We start from the raw sequence: 18,261 nt of genomic DNA on the forward strand, positions 1-18,261 counted from the left end.
AGGTTTAGTTCAAATATTTATTTGGGTTTTATTCTTAGTTTTTCTGTTTTCATTTTAATTTTAGCGATTTCTTTTTTTATTTAAACATGTCTATATCAAGTTAATTTTTAGTTTATTTAGTTTCAGTTATTTTTGTAATTCAGTTTAAACTAAACAAAAATGATCCTTCGCTTCTAGCTAAAATAATTGTAATTTTATTTGTTTTATTTCAGGTATTAAATTTGTTTTGGTTTTAGTTTTAGTGAATAAATCTGGTTAAAAAGACTAATTATTTTTGCAGTGTAGTTCACCCAAAAATGTAAATTCTGTTCTTATTTTCTCACCCACATGTTTTTTTTTTAAGTATACAAATATAGACCAATGTGACCACCGTGAAGAACCAAAACAGCACCATAAATTAATCATAACAGTATTTGTGCAATATATTACAATTAAAACAGTGTTTAATCTCAGTATTGATGAGAATTTTGTTGAATAGACTAGTGTCTTAAAAGTGAGTCTGTTTCATGAAGCATCAAATTACTTCAAAAGAATTGAAACAGAACACAAATCATGTATGGACTATAGATTATTGTATTTATTTGTTTGTTTGACAGACTTGGCAACTTGTTTTGTGGTAAATATGCATAAAGATTATTTAGAACATCTGATTTCATGAACAAATCCAAACCAACATGATTTTGTGAAATATCAACATGTGAGTTGTTTTTTTTTTGTTCCGATATCTTTTTGAATTCCGGATTTTAACAACAGGATGTAACAATAATGTGAAATGGAGGGATTGTGTCCCATCTGTTTTAGAGGAGCTGTAGTAGCTCTCATGACTCTGTTTCCCATTTTATTCACTCCCTGTCCAAAAATGTTCACCCAGCCGCGGTTTCTATGGTCAATTTACACCATAGAGGTTCTGTGATGGAGTCAGAATTACCTCACAGCCTGAACCTGAACTCAGTCCTGCCCTCATTAGATGTAGTGTGTCTTTGCGGTGGGTCCGATGGGAATAGCTCATGTTCGGCATTAAGATCCAGCGAGCCAAAGGTGTCGCGTCCCTTCACCTTGACTCTATTAATCATGGGCCACATGGAAGCCCACACAGATGTCGAGAGTCTCTTCATCCTCAGGGCGTCTGGAGATCCGCTTTCTCCAGATCTCGATAGGAACGCCGGCCTGCTCTAATGAAGGTGCGGTGCGAGGCCCGTTTCCATGTTTCTCTGAAGAAATGCCTCAAATATCTTCTTTTTCTCTCTCAATTCTCCATTTTTTTTCTCATTTCTTAATTATGACTTTCTCACGAATTCTGAGTTTACATCTCGCACTTCTGACTCTTTCTCGCAATTCTTTCTCGCGGAATTCTGTTTTTGCAGTATCTCGCTCTTCTGACTTTTTCTCAAAATTGTGAGTTTACATTTTACCAGTTTTAATTTTTCTCCGAATTCTTTCTCTCGGAATTCTGTTTATCTCACTCTTCCGACTTTTTACTTGGAATTCTGAGTTTACGTCTCACAATTTTAACTTTTTCGTGGAATTTTGAGTTTACATTTTCCAATTTTGACTTTTTCTCGGAAAATTGAATTTATATCTCGCTCTTCTGACTTTTTCCTCAGAATTCTGATTTACATTTTACAAATTTGACTTTTCTCGGAAATCTGAGTTTACATTTTGCAATTTTGACTTTTCTCGGAAATCTGAGTATACATTTTACAATTTTTACTTTTTCTCTGAATTTACATCTCAAAATTCTAACTTTTCCCCCCCAGAATTCTGAGTTTACATTTTACATTTTTGACTTTTTTTTCGAATATTGTAAGTTTGCATCTCAAAATTCTGACTTTTTCTCTCGGAATTCTGAGATTATATCTCGCACTTGTAACTTTTTCTATAACTTTTCTGAATTTACGTCTCACAATTCTGACTTTTTCTTGGAATTCTGAGTTTACATTTTGCAATATTTACTTTTTCTCGGAATTCTGAGTTTGTCTCGTCCCTCCAACTTTTTCTCAAAATTCAGATTTTACGTCTCACAATTCTGATTTTTTCTTGGAATTCTGAGTTTACATTTTGCAATATTTACTTTTTCTCGGAATTCTGAGTTTGTCTCGTCCCTCCAACTTTTTCTCAAAATTCAGATTTTACGTCTCACAATTTTGATTTTTTCTTGGAATTTTGAGTTTACATTTTCCAATTTTGACTTTCTCGGAAATCTGAATTTATATCTCGCTCTTCGGACTTTTTCCTCAGAATTCTGATTTACATTTTACAAATTTGACTTTTCTCGGAAATCTGAGTTTACATTTTGCAATTTTTACTTTTTTTCGGATATTCTAAGTTTGCGTCTCAAAATTCTGACTTTTTCTCTCGGAATTCTGAGTTTAAGTCTCACGATTCCGACCTTTTCTCCGAATTTTGAGTTTCTATCTCGCACTTCTAACTTTTTCTGAGTTTACGTCTCACAATTCTGACCTTTTCTCTGAGTTTCACTGAAGCCCACACAGATGTCCTTCCTCCCGCAGATGTCGGGAGTCTCTTCATCCTCAGTGTTGGATAAGGGTGTCTGGAGATCCGGTTTCTCCACCGATACGGAACGCCGGCCTGCTCTAATGAAGGTGCGGTGCGAGGCCCGTTTTGATGTGTTTCTCAGAATAAATGCCTCAAAAAAACGTCCCGGCAACAATAGCAGCTCGTGGCATGGGAGCTGAACCCCAGCTGCACTTCATTATTTGTGCTCTTTCCATATTTAGATCCGTGTGCATTCCGTCCCTCAGCAGAGAGTCGATCCTAAAAGCAGCTCACCGCATATTTGTGGCTCGGGAGTCATAGTGCACTTCTGAAGGACTTCCTGGGCCATTTTTCAATTGCACTAAAAAATTGGACACAGATCCTGCAGATGGGGGGAAAATCCATTGTATTAAGTAGGTGTCATGAAACGTTTTTTCCAGCCGAATGCAAAAATGGCTTGTTATTTTCTGCACTGGAAGATCAAGTGGTTGATCTCCGAGGGAAGCTTGTTTCCGCCTTGGAACGAAAAGTAAAAAAGTAATTGACTTTCATCTAACAATTTATATAAAACTTTTTTTTTTCCTCATAATTTTTGTGTTTACATCTTTTTCTCTTAAAAAAAAACATACTTTTTTCCACACGTTTACTTTTTCTCTCGAATTCCAAATTTACATCTCGCACTTCTGACCTTTTTATTGATTTTATATCTCGCACTCCCAACTTTTTCTCCGAGTTCTGAGTTTATATCTCACAATTATGACATTTTCTCTCGTAATTCTAAGTTTAAATGTCACAATTTTGACTTTTTTCCAATTTCCTTCTATATTTTTTTATTCCATGCAAGCTTCCATACTAATGCTAACAGCTCATTATATATTAGTAATGAGAGACTGAAAAATGATCAAGTATGCTACTTTTATGCATTTTGGATGCCACCTTGGAAGTCTTAAGCTGCCATAAACATGGAAAACTTGGCATTTATCTAGTGAAATATTCTTGAGGACTGACATTTAGAAGAGCGCTAATGATGTATAAAATAAACCATATTTACAATTTTATAATGCAAATTAAGTTGTTCGTTCACACGTTTAAGCGCCTTAATGACAGTTTCATGGATTCTCTGTCTGTCTGAATGCAAATTACGGGATCAGCGCTTGCAAATCATCAAGAAAAGTCATTAGAATATAATGTAGAAAAAGGCCATAATTTAGTGAATAAATGCACAGGTCCAGATTTGAGCTTTGGCTTTTATTTTGGAGCTTAATACGAATACACGTTTTTGTCCAGAAATTATTAGATATATGGAAATCAAGGACTAATGTTTGTCTTAAAGTCCAGAAACATGATTAGTTTGATCCTTTGCATGACCTAATATTCAGCTAACGTTGCAGAAATCATCGGGGTCACGTAGTTTGTGTTATTAATGGGCATCGGTCTCGGCGGAAACACTCACTTTGCTTTAGGCTGCTCTGTTCTTCCTCATTGTTAGAGGAGGTAAATAATCCCTGCTTTGCTTTGTTTCAAAGACGAGAGGATTGTTCTGCTTGATTTTGGGGAATTTGTGAGGAAACGTTCCCGCTGGTTTGCTTCATCCACCTGGAGAAGCATATGGCCACAGTGTGTTGTGCTCCATGTGAAATGAGCAGAACGCCAAAACATCCCGGTGAGGTGATGTAACGTGCCTTAGAAGAGTTTTGCAAGGTGATATTCAATCTTCACAGACGCCACAGGAGGGAGAACAGCAAACGAGCAGTTATACGATCCGATCGAGACAAAGACATCATCAGATGCATTAGCGTTCTGACAGGCAATGAGAAACATTTGACCAAAACTTGTGTAATTTATGAGTACACTTTTTAGTTATGTAATGCATTTAAGTGGCCCCAGTAGACTTAAGTGGACTTTTTTTAATGCATTAGATAACAAAATGCCAAAGCAAATGGCATTTATTTAAAAGACATGCAAGCAGTCTTTTGAAAAGGTGTGTTTGTTCACTTTGCCTTCAAATCCTTTATAACCTTTCTGATGCGTGTAAATGGACATTCTGTTATCATTTGCTCATCCTTGTGTTCTTGCAAACCTGATTAATCTGTCTATATTTCACACAAAGAGGCTGAATGTTCACTAAATCCTTATGGTTTTATTAGAAACCAACAATTACCAGCACTTTTCATCATGGGAAAGATCGACTCCTACATGTAAAATAAACTTTCAATGCCAAATCAGCCTAAAATTCCTTCTAATTTTCTATATTCATGCTCCTCTTTTCTATACAATGAAAGGTGATTGCAAAAAGCACCATAAAAGCTCAATAAAATTAGTGGTCTAAGTTTTCTTCCTCTTTTCATTGAGTTCAGTGCAATGAACTAAAATAAATGAACATATTTTTATTGAATAAAGTTAAAAAATTGTTAAGTTTCTCCTGGAGATATTGTATAGGGATTTTTAATGCATTTTTTATGGTGCTTTACTTTTATCCAGTGTCTTTGGATCGACATGAGCTTGAGTAAATGATGACAGAATTGTCTTGTATTTGCTGAGTTTGCGTTTCAGAAAAAGATGACGATAATGCATTATGCAACTTGAGGTTGAGATGTATTATTGAGATTGTTGTTAGTTGGCTTTGAAATGATATTTGTGTTTAGTGGATAGCTAATGTGATTTTCTGCTAAAGTTACGGTTAACTTGAGGAGAATTGATGTACATCTAATCTAATTTCATTAGAGTCAGCATGAAACAGAAGATGTGATGGTCTTTTCTCCTCTGTTATGCCGTATATCCGAGTTAAACGCTTCTGGAAGGGGAACACATGTGGGCGGGGCTTGATTTTGCCTGTTGGGACTTGATTGGATGGTTGTGGTTTGCTATTGGCTGATCTCATGTGAGTGACAGGTCGCCCCGCCCACATCATCAGAGAAGAGAAGAGACGCTGCGAAAGGAACTGATTCTGATTCAAGATTACATCAATTCAACAAATTAATGATGTGCACCGATAAATCATTTAGGATAAGTACCGCAATATTCAATCGAAAAACAAGAACGGTGTGTATGCATGTGCGGTCATCGTTCTGCCGGACACCTGCTCCTCGTGTCCTGGTGACTCTCGCCAAGAGCCAAACGTCTGCTTCTGAAAACACGGCAATATTTCCTAATAAACGCTGCAGAAGACCACCTGGGCAGGGTCTGAAATTAACACTCGCCACATGCCGTTAAAAATCAACTGTGTCGAATCACCAGCCAATTTGGCGGGTTATTTATTATGCTTACTCAATTTACTGGGGAAGTTTGTGTAAGACAGATCTTAGTACAAATACTCGTGAGTCATCATGATTTATTCAATACTGCGCATATCTGGTTTACTTTAAAGGAGTAGTTCACTTTTAAAAAAACTTTTGCTGATAATTTACTCGCCCCCATGTCATCCAAGATGTCCATGTCTTTCTTTCTTCAGTCGAAAAGAAATGAAGGTTTTTGATGAAAACATACCAAGATTTTCTCCATATAATGGACTTCAATGGGGTCCAAATGGTTTCAGGTCCAAATGAGAGTTTCAGTGCAGCTTCAAAGGGCTTTAAACGACACCAGATGATGAATAAGGGTCTTATCTAGCGAAACGATCGGTCATTTTATAAATAAATAACAAAGTTTAAGTTTTATAAGCTCAAATGCTCACCTTGCTCTGTTCTGTGATGCGCGTTCGTGACTCTCCTGTTCAAATTCGTTCATCAGAATGAACAAATCGAGTCATTTCGTTCGTTGAACCTTGACCTTGAACCGTTTGGACCCCATTGAAGTCCATTATATGGAGAAAAATCCTTAATTTCTTTTCGACTGAAGAAAGAAAGACATGGACATCTTGGATGACATGGGGGTGAGTAAATTATCAGCAAAAGTTTTTTTTTTTTTGCTAACTTGATTATTTTATTTTGTCCATCAAAGAAAAGGCAATTGATATGCCAAAGAAATTGGCAAAAATAAAGCTAACAAAAAATAATATTTCATTTCTTGTTAGCTTTATTTTATCTTAGTTTTTGGTGTCAGTTACACACACACACACACACACACACACACAACCCCATAAACCTACCCATCACACACAACTTTATACAGTTTTACATTTAATTACTTCATTTTTATACCAGATCTGCAAATGAGGACGTTTTTTTTTTTTTAGATTTAGTCTTTTCTGTGTACAAATTAGTCCCCTAAATATAGTTAAGTAGGTACACACACACACATTGAATTATTTTTTAATTTTTTGTAATGTTTTTATTTAATAACAACAGCTATTTCCTCCTGGAAATGCAAATCAAATAATTCTCTGCAAATCTGTTGGGTGCCACTTGAAACTTCATCTTTAAGGTCAAATCTTCCAAAGTTTCCCTCTCTCGTTTCCTCATCTTCGCCCCAGACAGGCGTCTTCAATCAAAGCACTCTTAATTTAAGTCTTGGCCTCTGAGGTAAAATGAGCTTCTAAAAAACAGCCACGCACAAACAAACACTTCTTGGGCCCTGACAACATTGATTCATTCCCTGATCACTTTTGCGAACTCGCCGTAAGTTCATTTGAAGGGTGATGTGCACATCAGAATTCAGAGAACAAGACGCGAGCGCTCGAGTTTGTCTCATCTGGATTCGACCTCGGTAAATGAGGTGGAAAGCTCTCAATTCAGTTCTGTCACGGATCACTCAAGAGTTGATGCATCATCTATTTGAGCTGAAGGATGAACCCGTGACAGGCTAAAGAGATGCTCAAACCCAGCTTAGTTAAAATCAAGCTGGTTACCTGAGGTTATCTAGAGAGTCACATGACCGTGTTGCTTGTAAATGCTTGACCCTGCGATGTAAGAACACGATGACAGCTCTCGTGTGTGTTGTCTCTGTTGCTTTGTTAGATTTGCGCCGCTGATCTCAGTCTCCTGGGCTTCAGACGTCCTTACTGATGGAACAACACATTTCTCATACGCCACTGGATAATTAGTGTGGCTGCAATTAGCTAGTTGTATAAGAGGCACAATTAACTGCAAAAAGTTTATGGTAACAATGTCACCAACAACTGTTTATATATTCAAGCTCTGCCGTGCTTTATAACCTTTAAAGTGCCCCTAGTGTGCTAATTTAAAACGTCCTAATTTTGTTTTTGGCGTCACATGCACGCTGTAAAAATGAATGCGCTTTTTCTAATCAAAAACATTGTTATCACAACATATTTTCTTTTGTCAAATCAACTTTATAATAATTTATTTAGTTGAGATAACTTATTATTTTGAGTTTCTGATGGTTAAATTAATCACCTTCATTGTATTAACTCACTTTTTCCAGTTCAATCAACTTAAAATTTTACTTACTTTTTTAAGTTAAACCAACAATATTTTTTACAGTGTAGTAATCACAACCTTTTTTTCTTTTGTCAAATCAACTTAAATAATTTATTTAGTTCAGATAACATATAATTTTGAGTTTCTGATGGTTAAATTAATCTCCTTCATTGTATTAACTCACTTTTTCCAGTTCAATGAACTTAAAATTTTAAGGCAACCAGGTTACTTACTTTTTTAAGTTAGACCATCAATATTTTTTTTACAGTGTTGTGGCAACAGATTACAAGCAATATTATTAATTGCATTTAAGAATAGAATTAAAATTAATTAATTACTTAAAAGTTAACCATTTGAAATGAGTAAAACGTTCCAAATAAAAGTACGTTAAGTCACCATTATGATCGGTGTTTGTTTTACACTGTAAAAAAATCTTTTCATGATTAGTAATCACAACATTTTTTCTTTTGTCAAATCAACTTAAATAATTTATTTAGTTCAGATAACATATAATTTTGAGTTTCTGATGGTTAAATTAATCTCCTTCATTGCATTAAAGGGTTAGTTCACCCAAAAATGAAAATTCTGTCAGTATTTACTCACCCCCATGTTGTTACAACCCCGTAAGACCTTCTTTCATCTTCGGAACACAAATTAAGATATTTAAGATATTAAGATCGCTCCTGCATACAGTCCATAGGCTTTTTTGAGGGACTGGCTCTTGCTGTCCCCGAAAAGTCATTAAAGACATCGTTAAAATAGTCCAAGTGACTACAGGGGCTCAATCTTAAGTTTATCAAACGACGAGAACACTTTTGTGCGCAAAAAAACAACAAAAATAACGACTTTATTTCAACTATTTGTTTATTTCTCCCTCTGCGTGAGTCAGGTTACTAGTTTAATAGCGTAAGCTTCTGTTATTGTACGTCACACGCATCACACACACATGACCAGCGTCGGCCAATAGTGAGCCTACGTGTGACGTAGCTCTACGCAATCACACTACGTTAACTGACTAGAGGCGCATAGAGAAGGAAGTGAATAGTTGAAATAAATCGTTATTTTTGTTGTTTTTTTTGCGCACAAAAGTGTTCTCGTCGTTTGATAAACTTAAGATTGAGCCCCTGTAGTCACTTGGACTATTTTAACAATGTCTTTAATGACTTTTCGGGGACAGCAAGAGCCAGTCCCTCAAGAAGCCTATGGACTGTATTCAGGAGCGATCTTAATATCTTAAATATCTTAATTTGTGTTCCGAAGATGAACGAAGGTCTTACGGGGTTGGAACAACATGAGGGTGAGTAAATACTGACAGAATTTTCATTTTTTCATTTTCAGAATTTTCAACCCAAGCCATTAATCCAGTATAAATGATTTCTCAACTATTTTTTGCTGTAAAAGCACACCTGAATCGATATCTAAACATCATTGAGACAAGATAAATTCTCCTGTAATTTGTCTTTTGCACTGGCAGAAGAATTAGAAAACAAAATACATTTATACAGAATCTTGATATATTCTTGGAAAACAAGCCTCTTGTGCAAATTTGATTTTCAGGTCAATTTATTTAGTTTTAAGGACGTGTAGACGTTTTTACTTTACTTTCAGAATTAAACTCCACAGTGTTTACACTTCAATAAACCTACAGCCATTCATTTCAGCTTTGCTCCGTCCACAGCACAATTAGATATAATTACGCCCCGAAAATGGATTAAACAATTGTCTTTGCATGAATAATGTAAATCCAATGTCTTTCTCTGGCAGTCTTAAATGGCCGCTGTTCTCGTATTGATTTCTGTCGAGTCCTGACCACCGCCTCTCATGTCTCAGATCACCAGCTTTCTGTCATGTATCCATTTCCCCTTCACTGGTCTGTCCTGTTCGCTCCAGCGGCGGATCCATCAAGACCGCTCTCGCCTCAATATGTATCACTTTAAAGCGCAGAATTGCACAGTATTGTGTGTGTCCTTGTGCTAAACACAAGAAAAGTGTACATTTACAGTACATGCATGCCATGAAAACAAGAAACTCCTCTTCTAACCACAGGTCGAGATCTAGATCTGTCGTTCCAAACACACAACTTTGCAATGCTATTTGCATAGATGGTTTCAGGAAACACTGAATCGATGAACTGCTGATAACAACAGAATTTGCGACCACAGTCGGCTAACAATGCTTCTTTTTTTTAGCAGTGATTGGAAAGCCATGCTTCTGAATGACAGATCCTAGTGATGTCATGTAGATGGAGAATGGAAGCGGTCCCAGCACCGAGCCCTGAGGCACTCCAGTAGCTAGATGTCGTGACTTACCCTGAAGGACCTACTGAGAGGTAAACGTCTCAAAAGTAAAGATTATTTACTACCATTGAAGGTTCCTTTCACATGGATAAAAAGTTTTTTAGTGAAAATGAGTGAAAATTAGAATAAAGCTAGCTAACTAAAAATAATATATATTTAATTTTGTGTAAGTTTTATTTTTATTTTATTTATTTTTTTGCCAAATTTTGGTGTAAGTTACACACACACAAAGAAATTTTTAATTTTTAGAACTGATCACTGCCAATTTTTATAATAATACTTTATAATAATTTACTTAGTTGAGAACTTATTATTTTGAGTTTCTGATGGTTAAATTAATCTACTTCGTTGTATTAACTCACTTTTTCCAGTTCAATCAACTTAAAAAAGTAACCTGGGTTGCCTTAAAATTTTAAGTTAAACCAACAATATTTTTTACAGAGTAGTAATCACAACATTTTTTCTTTTGTCAAATCAACTTAAATAATTTATTTAGTTCAGATAACATATAATTTTGAGTTTCTGATGGTTAAATTAATCTCCTTCAGTGTATTAACTCACTTTTTCCAGTTCAATGAACTTAAAATTTTAAGGCAACCAGGTTACTTACTTTAAGTTAAACCATCAATATTTTTTTACAGTGTTGTGTTACTAACATCAACCACTAGAGGCGTCTAAACGAACACAACTGATTGGTCCGTGTGCGAGAAAGACAAGGTGTTAAGCTAACCAGTAGATGTACACATTATTATAATACTTTGCCTTAATCTGATTTCCATGTAATGTGTGAGCTCTCTGTGTTCATTCTGAAGCTTTTAGCCGCTCTGAGATGAATCTGCTGCGTATCAGATTCTCTGCTCATTATTACTCTCTCTTTGTGTTCACTTTGGCTCTTGTGCTGAATTTAAACAGTATGGCAGATAAATATATTCATGTGAGGAAGCCAAACATCTGGATTTCCTCTTTCCTATACTGGCCGATTTAGACCGCCGTGCCGTCTCACTCCTGCCACATGTTGAATGATGCGGGGCTGGAAACATATTACAATCTCATTTAATTGATATGAGCATGAACTTCACCTTAAATGTCTGTTATATGTTTTTATCAGTGCAAGCGTGTCGTTGAATGAAAAAGAGCAGTTCAGACACAGACACCAATGCGTTTTGAACAACATGACGCTGAATGAAGGTTTGAGTCAAACATAAATAGCAACATTTGATGTTGTTTGCACACTTCAGACTGTGACTTTATGAATGTGGTGACATAAAACAAAGAAACACCCATAAAACAGACAGTAAATTCATTGTGGTTAAAGCAACACCGAGGAACTTTTCCTCTGCGGGCGCCCTACAGGTTGCAAGTGTAATTGTCCATTACCGCTGTCGTAAATAATTAAGCCTACCGTCGCACGCACGCTCGCTGTTCATCTGGCACCGGCTTTGGATGTCCACAGACAAGCTAGAGTACGGAGGCTTGTTTCCGCCACAGAATGAAAAATAAAAAAGGTAAACTCGCAATTGTGAGAAAAAAAAGTCAGAATTGTGAGTTAAAAAGTATTTTTTCTCGCAATTGTGACTTTATTTCTCAGAATTGCGACTTTATATCTCACAATTGAGACTTTATTTCTCAGAATTGTGACTTTATATCTCGCAATTGCGACGTTATTTCTCGCAATTGTGACTATTTCTCAGAATTGCGACTTTATTTCTCGTAATTGCTACTTTATTTCTCGCAATTGTGACTTTCTCAGAATTGCGACTTTATTTCTCGTAATTGCTACTTTATTTCTCAGAACTGTGACTTTATATCTCGCAATTGCAACTTTATTTCTCGGAATTGTGACTTTATCTCAAAGTTGCGACTTTATCTGAGAATTGCGACTTTATATCTCACAATTGTGACTTTATTTCTCAGAATTGTGACTATTTCTCACAATTACGACTTTATTTCTCACAATTGCGACTTTATTTCTCACAATTGCGACTTTATATCTCGCAATTGTGACTATTTCTCACAATTGCGACTTTATATCTCGCAATTAGGACTTTATTTCTCATAATTGCGACTTTATATCTCGCAATTGCAACTTTATTTCTCAGAATTGTGATTTTATATTTCACAATTGCGACTTTATTTCTCGCAATTCTTACTTCATATCTCGCAATTGCGACTTTATTTCTCAGAATTGCGACTTTATATCTCGCAATTGCGACTTTATTTCTCGCAATTAGGACTTTATTTCTCAGAATTGCGACTTCATATCTCGCAATTGTGAGATGAAAAGTTGCAATTATTATTATTTTTTTATTCAGTGGTGGAAACAAGCTTCCATAAGGTAGAGTATGTTGCATGATTTCATGAAAGTATGATGTTTTGCGACATCAGAAACGAAGAAAAACAAAATAATGACTATTGTAACGCTTGCCGTAAAGCAAGTCAAAGTTGTAGTTTTCTTATGTCTCATTAGAACTACAGAAACACGACCCGATCTGGCAATCTTACATTGTGGTTATAGCAGATATTGGACCGCAAAGCAGAGGCATAAGTGCCTTTCACCCTGTTACGACCTAATGAAACGATTTTGTAAACGTTATTTTAAGGTAAAAAATCTTACTTAGTGTTGCTTTAACCTGTACGTTTACTCTCTTTTTGGATCATTTTGGATATGATGCCATAGAAGAACCATTTTTGGTTCCTCAAAGTACCTTTAAGTGAACAGTTCTTTAAAAAAACATTTTATCTTAGTGTAAGAACATTTTAAGAACCTTATTTCATTATATGGAAACTTTTGTTCAGTAAAATGTTCAATGCATGTTAAAGATTCTTAATGGAACCTTCAATGCCAACAAAGATCCTTTATTTTTAAGAGTGTTGGACGTCGGGGAGAACAAAATGATTTCCAAGATAGTAGTAGCGGTTATTTGTTGCTAGGTTACTTTGCTCTGTGGATCCATTGTGACAAAAAGCCCCTCTTGAGATTAATCAGGATCAGAGCTCTGGATGGCTGGATCTGGAGATGGAAACACAAATGCCTGAGATTTTCTAGGACCAATTTAGCTAATGTTACTTGTTTTCTGACATCATGTACGAGTGCAATTAACCATGTTTCATTTTTAAAAAATAAAACTCATGTCATTTTATTAACAACATAAACTCTTTGAAAAAAATTATTTGAAATAGAACAGTTTATCAAACCTTTAGACAACATCTTACTTATTTTTTTTCATATATGTGTGTTTTTTGTTTTATTTTGAGGATTATATTTGACACTCGGGCTTTTATGGATATTATGATGTATTGAGAATATGGAGGAAAATCCTCCCTCAATTATATTCAGAGACCCAAACTGAGCAAAAATATGCAATTTGCTGCAGATGCTGATATTTATATAGACAATAAATAAGAAGAAATTCTGATGCTTGTAATATAAATAAATGAGTCATTTATAAAACAGATTCTTGCATATCAATAAAATGCATATCAATATCAATATCCACCAGTAAGATGGTATTTTAATGCTTAGTTTTAAAGCTCTAGTTTTGAAACATATAGGCTAATGCAATGCAATAAAATAATGACTGAGAGAACAAATACATCTTCCTCAAAAGCCAAGATTTGTCAAGTGAACCTGTGTCTTCAGTCCAGCAAATGTTCACCTTTAAATATTACTAACATCAAAGTTATACATTTAATTGTTTCATTTTATTATTATTTACAATATAAATCGGCAAAGATTTACCCTGGAAAAGATATGAGCAGAAGGAGCTTATTACTTGTTAAAAAAAAGTCTATCAATTAGACGACGTAAGGCATAAAGTAGCTACTAGATGATGTGCAACAGGTTTATCAGATCATTTTTGTGTATTTATTTGTGTTTCAGATTCATTTTTTAATATCAGTATTAATCTGTGGTTTCATAAGGGCGGTGCAGTATGGTGTTTTGGTGCATTTGCATTAAATCAGAAGTGAATCGCGAGCATAGAGAAAATCACCCGGGTGGAGCTAAGATGTGCAGTACAGTGATTTACTGTGTTCTTACAATGCATTAGCATGATAACCACGGCCGCGTAAATCTCACTCTGCTAATGCGAATGCGAGAATGCATTTGTGTGATTCATGGAAGGCATCTCTTCACTCACTCAGGTCTGCAAATCATTAGTGTGCAGACGTCATATTTCTGCGGTGCAAATGACAGCTCTAATGCATCTGCTGGTGGAAGATGCCGTTCTGTGGAGAACACACGGATGAGGCTTATTACTGCTGTAAACGCCCACAGAAAGCTCAACCTTTACAGGCTGAGCATGGAGGAACTAATACTGGGAATCTGCACAGATGTGCCTGTTGATCTTTTAGACAAATCAGATTTATGGCTTTGTAAAGTCGTGTTTGTTGCTTTAGGGTAAATGAGAAAAGCCTCTGAGGAACGGCGGGTGTAAACATATCCTGAGACTATTAGATATCTTTCTTTTTATTTTTAGAACATTTCGTAAAAATGAATGCGCTTTATCTAATAAAAAAAGTCAATTAATTCAATTTAACAAATCAAATGAATTTTTAAAAAGTTAACCATTTAAAATTAGAAAAAATTAACTTAAACTTAAAGGGATACTCCACTTTTTTTTTTTTTTGGAAATAGGCTCATTTTACAACTCCCCCAGAGTTAAACAGTTGGGCTTTACAGTTTTCTTATCCATTCAGCCGATACTCTGATATTTAGAAGAATATCAGTAACCAGTTTCTGGTCTCATTGACTTCCATAGTATTTTTTTTTCCTACTATAGAAGTCAATGAGACCAGAAACTGTCTGGTTGCTGATATTCTTCTAAATATCAGAGTATCGGCTGAATGGATTACACTGTAATAACCAATTAGTTCAGTTTACTTAATTTTATTATGCAAACTCGTTGCCTTAATTTCATTAAGTACGTACAACTTAATTGCATCAAGTTATCATTACTTGTCATTACTTATCATTACATCTGTGATCCGAGGAAGTGTACTCCCAGAGTGCGTTGCGGCATGAATAAATTAATTGCTTTGTTTGACTATTTTTGGCTTTATTTTACCATTACAATTTTATTTGATATCGTTATTGGGATTATACTGACAAGAGACAGCTAATAAAATTGTAATGTCTAGTTAATTAAATGATTTTTTTTTAAATGTTACCACTGTTGTGGCTTGCATGCTGAATGTTGAAATCTGTGTGTGACTCAAGCAAAATTGCAAGACATTGTCACAAATATAGAGGGATTATATCAACCCAATTAAAGATTTATCCCATAAGTGTTTGCAATATAATGTTAAAAGGCCATTATTATACATGATGTATATTTATGTTAAATATAATTAATAAATTATTTCAAAATATGTAATATATATATATATCAAATAATTGTGATTTTATGTTGCATCACTGCAATCAATTGGAAGAGAAATACAATAATATATATTAAGTTCCAACCAAAGGGAACATCAATCACAATAATGGTGAGAAAAGGGAAATCGACAAGTCAACTAAAGAATTTTGATGTTCTCACAAAATATGGTGTATTGACAATAACATTCAAGATGACTGGAAAATGAGCGAATGCAAATAAGAAGAATGATGACTGCAGAAGTGGAAGAAATTAGTGAAAAGTCTAATAAGAATTGCCCCTGCTTCATTAACCATTTACCCCGCCTGTTTTTTTTTGGGCAAAATGGTACTCAAACCAGTCAAGTAATGTTTACAAGGTTTTTCTGAGTAATGAAAGCATAGCATGCAAAAAGTACAGATTACTAAGAAATTTTAAGTAAGTTCAGCAAATTATTGGACATTAAGTAAAGTTAACAAAAAAATTCTTTTTTACAGTGTAGAAAATGGTAAAACTCAACTGTTTAACTCTGGGAGAGTTGTAAAATGAGCTTATTTCCAAAAAAAAAAGAAAAGTGGAGTATCCCTTTAAATTTATGTCACCATTATGGTGATCAGTGTTTGTTTTGTTTTAAAATGCCGGGTTTCTCCTTCAGTGATTATGCTTGTTAATATAAGATGTCTTCAATGTTGGCAACATAAAATAAAGAGTTCTTAATTAATCTTTGACGTCTGTCTGTTATTCAGATACTTTGGTGTAAACTTTACTCATTTTAAATGGTTAACTTTTAAGGAATAATTTGATTGATTACTCAATTCTAATTTGTTCAAAGTAATTAATAATGTTGATTGCACTCTTTTGCCACTGTTTTATTGATTAGATAAAGCGCATTAATTTTTACAGTGTATTAAGGGACATTCACAGGTCACTGCACATTTGAATTAAGTTTTAATTCTTTTTAAGGTCATGCATTGTGCTTATGTTAATATGTAAACACAACCTTATGACATGAAGGTTCAAAAGTTTGCCAAGATGTTTTAATGGTTTTGAAAGAGTCTCTTCTGCTCACCAAGGCTGCATTTATTTGAACATAAATACAGTAAAACTGAAACATTTATGCAACTTAAATAGCTTTTTATGTGAATATATTTCATTCCTGTGATCAACTCAATATTACTCCAGTCTTCAGTGTCACACGATCCTTCAGAAATCACTCTAATATGATGATAGAGAGATAGACAAATGATAATGGAAGTCAATGAGGACTCGGAGTGTTTGTTTATTCACATTCTTTAAAATATATTCAACTTGAGGATCCCTTTAATGTAACAAATGAATTTTGTCACGAGTTTAATCACCTTCATTGTATGTCCTTCTGCATCAAACACAACTTTACAATTAAAGCATTGGGTTAAAGGGTTAATTACAATTGTAAATCAATCATGCATTATGATGAAAATCTCATCAGAGTTTTGGAGCTCATTAGAGAAATAACATGATTTGTTTCGCTCCTTTTAAATCGTGACAATGGAAAGCAAAACAGCAATTTCCAACCGCTGTACTCATATTTGCATCAACATGTTTCAATGTAATTAAGGAACACTTTTCCACAGTTATAATTTGATGCTGATAAAATTACTTTCAATTTTTTTTAATGAAAAAAAAAAGGCATAAATCACTTTTTGTTTGTCTTTGTTCCTTCGATAACTGGAATATGAGCGTTTCATTAGAAGTTGGTTTGTTTTTCTCTGCTAAACTCTATCATCTAATTCAACACAGAATCTTTGTCACAAGGAATTTTCCATCTGTGCGTTCTCATCATCTGCAGCACAGAGGTTTTACTGAACGCTTCATATTTCAGCGGCTGATTTAAAACATTTTTCCTCTTGCTTGTGAGACTGGAATGAAATCAAGTTGCCAAACTCTTGCGGCTCGCTTTAAACGAACGACTTGTGTCATTAGATTCGTTTACACAGTCCTTATTTAAAAGGTAATTATAGACATCTGCAAAAATGTGTATCATCAGTATAATCAAACATTAGTGTAATTATTACTGTGCGGATATTTAAAATGATGATTGAAAAATGATAAACATAATGCTATTAATCTCTCTAGATAAACTTGCTCTCTCAGATTCATGGTGCGTCTGAAGCTCTTAGCAGATCCATCCATCCATCCATCCATCCATCCATCCATCCATCCATCCATCTGTCTGTCTGCCTGTCGGTCATTATATCCATACATGCAAACATACATACATACATACATGCAGACATAGAGACATACATACGTGTATACATACATGCATACAGACATACATACATGCATGCATTCATACGTGCATACATAAATACATGCATACATACATACATCCATACAAACGTGTGTGTATATATACAAACATGCAGACATACATACGTGCATACATACATGCATACATAAATATGTGCATACATACATGCATGCATACAAACATACATGAGTGTATACATGCATGCAGACATACATGCATGCATACATAAATACGTGCATACATACATGTAGACATACATACGTGGAGACAGACATACATACATACATACATAAATACATGCATATATATATATATATATATATATATATATACACACACACATACATGCATGCATACATACATACATACGTGCATACATGTAGACATGCATACGTGGAGACATACATACATACATACATACATGCATATATATATATATATATATACACGCATACATACATACGTGCATACATACATGCATACATAAATACATACATGCA

General features: G+C 34.7%; 1 long non-coding RNA gene across 3 annotated transcripts in view; it reads left to right on the plus strand.

Moving 5' to 3' along the window:
- LOC120479143 (uncharacterized) overlaps window positions 1–18,261 on the plus strand; it is a 40,161-nt gene that overhangs the window by 11,048 nt on the left and 10,852 nt on the right. For 2 of the 3 annotated variants that reach the window (XR_016146579.1, XR_016146578.1), the window contains exon 2: window positions 10,004–10,143. This is a non-coding gene — a long non-coding RNA (uncharacterized LOC120479143). The remainder of the gene's footprint in view (window positions 1–10,003; window positions 10,144–18,261) is intronic. The other variant, XR_005622845.2, reaches the window with a different exon arrangement.

This window comes from Pimephales promelas, chromosome 14 (assembly GCF_988280905.1).
Source record: "Pimephales promelas chromosome 14, fPimPro1.hap1.1, whole genome shotgun sequence".
In the NCBI taxonomy this organism is placed as follows: Eukaryota; Metazoa; Chordata; class Actinopteri; order Cypriniformes; family Leuciscidae; genus Pimephales; species Pimephales promelas.